Here is a 5,412-nt window from a genome sequence, read left to right as displayed (position 1 = left end):
ATCAGCCCCTAGACAGAGGGGACATCCCCCAATATTTTTGTAGAAAATCGGTCACCTCCAACGAATTTTTATTTTATATCCAACTACAAACATTAAAAGTAAACAAAGTACCTTATTTTGTAGATTCACTGAAAATTCAACAATGAGAAATTTTTCGTACTCATTGTCATTGACCAGTTCCCCAAATATTTATGCAGATCGATCTTGATGGTAAACTTCTGTCTTTCCATCCCATAATTAGTCTCCCGGCTTTTTATATATAACAGGGGGGAGGAAGTATAGCGATAGGTCAAAAATGACCACCAAGATTTTTACATTTTTGGACCCAAGGGACGTTTAAACGTCGAGAAATGCAGAAAAACGTGTGGTCTTTTCCCCCTGTATGTATGGATGTTTGTGGGGGGAGCACGATTTTGAAGCTTAATAACTCCTGTGCCTTTTGTCGAAAATTTCTGAAATTTTGCAGGGAGGTTTGTTTATTAGGGGAATCGATACTATTAAATTTTGGTATTTAAAGCTCGACAAGGTGGAAAGATAAAAGAAGTCATGTGTATAGGGTTGACTACATGAAGATTTTACTCGTTATTATCATTTATAATGTTTCACTAACCTTATAAATTATGTGTCATCAGTAGCAAGAGCTCTTAAATAAATAACTAACAATTTAGGCAAGAGCTTCATTTATAATGCTTTTTTTTATTTGGTTATGAAAATCATTTGCAATGCATTTTATTGGGATCTAAAAAATTATTCTTTTAGANAGATAAAATAAATACCTAAAAAAAATGTAAGAATTAGAAAATGACATAAAATTAAAAATTATTAATTAAATAGAAAATTGAAGGGAATAAGAAAGAAAAAAAAATTCAAGTGCCGTGACCAGGATTCGAACCTGGGTTATTGCGGCCACAACGCAATGTCCTAACCACTAGACGATCACGGCTACCCGAACACCGGTTACAAATGGTTCTTATGAAGGTATTTATTCTGGTCTGACGTCGTTTGCGTCACACACCAGTTTTACATTGTCCAACTTTATGTTTTGTCATTATTATTGCTAAAATATCGATAAAATCAATTAATAAAATATAAAATTAACAATAATGTATTTGTTTTTTTAATGTAATGTATACATGTACGCATACATAAAATTGCATTATTATCAACAGAGTATCAGGATATCCTTTCCCTTTCGGCCATATAATTTAAAGTAATCCTCTTAACGCATTATAGGGAGGCTTCTTGGTCTCATTCTTTTGTTAATAACAGAGTAAGTCAGTAGTCCCCATTCGATCCAGTATTCTTCTTCTATCATATTCTTTACTTATCTCCAATTCTTCAATGCTTCCTTTCTTCTAGTTAATACCCTATGCTTTATTTAAGTTAATACTATTAAAATCCATTTTATAATAATTTTAATAATATTTTGAAATATTANACCGGTTACAAATGGTTCTTATGAAGGTATTTATTCTGGTCTGACGTCGTTTGCGTCACACACCAGTTTTACATTGTCCAACTTTATGTTTTGTCATTATTATTGCTAAAATATCGATAAAATCAATTAATAAAATATAAAATTAACAAATATTTTATTATATAATTAATATAATAGCTAATCATTTCAGTTCCAGGCCATTCGTGAATATTTTAAAAGAAAGTTTCTGATTGGATGAAAGATTAATGATGGATGCACACGAACCAATATAATTGTATAATAGAGTCTCGTATGTTTTTAATGTATAAAATGATAGAAACATACAGATCATGTTATATTTCTCTGTTTTAATGGCTATATTTTGAAATTATAGTAAAACCTGTGTAAACCGGAATCGCACGGCACCGAATATATTTCCGTTTTGAACAAGTTCTTCTTTAACATAGAAAATCGCTCCGTTTCGAAGAATTTTACTGTTTAAGCAGGTTTTCCCTCTTTTTTACTGAGGTTCCGCTTTGGACAGGTTTTACTGTATTTCATAGATTAATTAACAATTTGAGAATAATTGATATTTTATAAAAGAACCACTCGTATATGAATAAACAAAGATTAAAAGAGATGAGATAGAGCCGAGGTCAGATGTGAAAATAGGATCCCCCCTCCATTCTCCACGAAAGCCAAAAAAATAAAACTGATAAAAAATCTGTTTATTTTTGATCGGAAAAAAATTATGATTTATATCACTTTTGTATGAGTTTTTGCATGAAAGAGTAAATTTTGAAGCACTTCTATTGGTAATAAATTCTTCTATCCTAATGTCTCTTCTAAGGCTGCTATTAAGGCTGCTATTAAGGCTGCTATTATCTTCTTAAGGCTGCTATATACCATGGGTTAATCCTCAAAAGACATGAAAAATGGACTAAAATGTAAATTTTTAGGGTTTAAAGAAAGTCACCCGTCATTAACTTCATGTTTTTGTTTTGTTTTCTTTTATTTGTATGCGGCAATGCGACATGTGTGCGATCTGTGGAAGGGAGGATGCCTCCCGGAAGGACTTTCTCTGGGTAACTGGCCCCTATTTAAGTGTTACTAACGTGAAAAGAAACCGGAAAACTCCACAGGTCTTTGGCCAGGATCGACTGGTGGTTTTATTCGGTCGGACTTGCATTAATGTCTTGTACTATACAGTTATAATTGCATTGAAAAGGAAAATACCATCTTTAGCATTACAATGCCATTATTTAATAAACTATGAATAATGCTCTGAAGATGGAATTTGATTCCTCACGGTAATCAAGATGATGGTAACCATAAAACTTTTAATTGAAGTTAGTTTTTATATACTATAAAAAATAGATATAAAGTGGCAAGAAATTAAAAAGTGTACTAATTTATGCCAGGAAAAAGGAAAGAAAAAGAAAAACTAGAATGAAACATTGTATTAACATAAAATATATATAAGTAATAACTTAAGTGTTTTATATGAAAGTATTGCACAAGGATATATCAAAATTGTATATTTAATAAACAATTTTAAGATTAGAAAAAGTCTTAAATAAAAAAAAAAACTAAACAAAAAGTCTAAAACCAGGAAATAATTGCATAATAACGCTTTAAGCATGGAAAATTATTCATGAGAACAAACACTTAATAATATAATTTTTTAATATCTTAAGTTGTCATAAAGGCTATTTTGGGTACTAACGAAGCTTAAATAAACTTATTAATATATTTGTAATGTCAAGAATGTATTTGCATAAGGTAAATTTGAAAATCTGAAGATCATCTGAAGCTAAATGTCATTATGAATTCCTTAAATGGCTGCCATTATGGGGCGACTGCAACTTAATGAAAGTTCTACCGCCACAGGATTTGGCTAAAATAATTAGAAAGGCAATTTCATTATTAATTATTAAAAAGCAATTAAAAATGAAGTTTCGCTGGAAATTATCGATGCTGCTTATGTATTTTTGTTTACTATTTGTGAAGAACCCATTGAATTACTGTTATATAGGCGTCATGATTGAATAAATTTGCACATATTTTCAGTTGTTGCTACATTAAAAAAGAATTGCGTTAGAGTTATGTTATCAGCTGATTTTAAAAAAAGGCATGTTACAGTAATGTCTTTCTCCATCATTCAGGCGTATCCATGTGATTAACGTGGGGTAAAGTACCGTAACAAGATTAATTGAAATTTTAAAAACCATTTAAAAATTTAAGTTAGAAATTGAACAAAAAAAAAAAAAAAAAAAAAAAAAAAAAAAAAAAAAAAAAAAAAAAAAAAAAAAAAAAAAAAAAAAAAAAAAAAAAAAAAAAAAAAAAAAAAAAAAAAAAAAAAAAAAAAAAAAAAAAAAAAAAAAAAAAAAAAAAAAAAAAAAAAAAAAAAAAAAAAAAAAAAAAAAAAAAAAAAAAAAAAAAAAAAAAAAAAAAAAAAAAAAAAAAAAAAAAAAAAAAAAAAAAAAAAAAAAAAAAAAAAAAAAAAAAAAAAAAAAAAAAAAAAAAAAAAAAAAAAAAAAAAAAAAAAAAAAAAAAAAAAAAAAAAAAAAAAAAAAAAAAAAAAAAAAAAAAAAAAAAAAAAAAAAAAAAAAAAAAAAAAAAAAAAAAAAAAAAAAAAAAAAAAAAAAAAAAAAAAAAAAAAAAAAAAAAAAAAAAAAAAAAAAAAAAAAAAAAAAAAAAAAAAAAAAAAAAAAAAAAAAAAAAAAAAAAAAAAAAAAAAAAAAAAAAAAAAAAAAAAAAAAAAAAAAAAAAAAAAAAAAAAAAAAAAAAAAAAAAAAAAAAAAAAAAAAAAAAAAAAAAAAAAAAAAAAAAAAAAAAAAAAAAAAAAAAAAAAAAAAAAAAAAAAAAAAAAAAAAAAAAAAAAAAAAAAAAAAAAAAAAAAAAAAAAAAAAAAAAAAAAAAAAAAAAAAAAAAAAAAAAAAAAAAAAAAAAAAAAAAAAAAAAAAAAAAAAAAAAAAAAAAAAAAAAAAAAAAAAAAAAAAAAAAAAAAAAAAAAAAAAAAAAAAAAAAAAAAAAAAAAAAAAAAAAAAAAAAAAAAAAAAAAAAAAAAAAAAAAAAAAAAAAAAAAAAAAAAAAAAAAAAAAAAAAAAAAAAAAAAAAAAAAAAAAAAAAAAAAAAAAAAAAAAAAAAAAAAAAAAAAAAAAAAAAAAAAAAAAAAAAAAAAAAAAAAAAAAAAAAAAAAAAAAAAAAAAAAAAAAAAAAAAAAAAAAAAAAAAAAAAAAAAAAAAAAAAAAAAAAAAAAAAAAAAAAAAAAAAAAAAAAAAAAAAAAAAAAAAAAAAAAAAAAAAAAAAAAAAAAAAAAAAAAAAAAAAAAAAAAAAAAAAANTGCTATTATTATTATTATTATTCTAATTTGAAAGCTTTCGTATCTTAAAGCAAAATTTCAAAGAAATTTTTTGCTAATTATTCTTATTTTTATCACTTTCTAGATACAGTCGACCCCCTTATAACACTGTTGATAATTGCGTTTTATATGAACTCCATGTTGTACGAGTCACTTAGATTTTACAAATACGTGAGCTGTTCACAGCCCGGCACACGTATTTGTAAAATCTAAGTGACTCGTACAACATGGAGTTCATATAAAACGCAATTATCAACAGTGTTATAAGGGGGTCGACTGTATCTAGAAAGTGATAAAAATAAGAATAATTAGCAAAAAATTTCTTTGAAATTTTGCTTTAAGATACGAAAGCTTTCAAATTAGAATAATAATAATAATAATAGCAATAATAATTTCAAATGCTGATTGGTCAATTTTGAATTTTTAAAAATTCAAATTAAAACGTATCATAAGTTACTTATTATTTAATTAAACGTAATTACTTTAAAACGTCCCAGTTCACTTTCTAATATGAGACTAGACCAGGTGCAATAATAAAAAAAAACAAACAAAAAACAAAAAAAAAAGATAGAGTGGAGGTGTTTATATGAGTTGTAGTAAAGGTATGACCATCTTGTAGACCCAGTTTGAC

The 5,412-nt window shown here is 24.1% G+C and overlaps 1 non-coding gene across 1 annotated transcript; it reads right to left on the bottom strand.

Annotated features, from left to right (window-relative positions):
- Nucleotides 1-871: 871 nt before the first annotated feature.
- Trnah-gug lies at nt 872-943 on the bottom strand. Its single transcript has one exon. It is a non-coding gene; the product is annotated as a tRNA-His (tRNA).
- Nucleotides 944-5,412: the final 4,469 nt, after the last annotated feature.

Source organism: Centruroides sculpturatus, unplaced genomic scaffold, assembly GCF_000671375.1.
Source record: "Centruroides sculpturatus isolate CEXI.00-Female unplaced genomic scaffold, Cexi_2.0 scaffold1106, whole genome shotgun sequence".
NCBI classification, from domain to species: domain Eukaryota; kingdom Metazoa; phylum Arthropoda; class Arachnida; order Scorpiones; family Buthidae; genus Centruroides; species Centruroides sculpturatus.
Note: the sequence above shows the minus strand (reverse complement) of the source record. Positions and strands in the feature narration are given on the sequence as shown.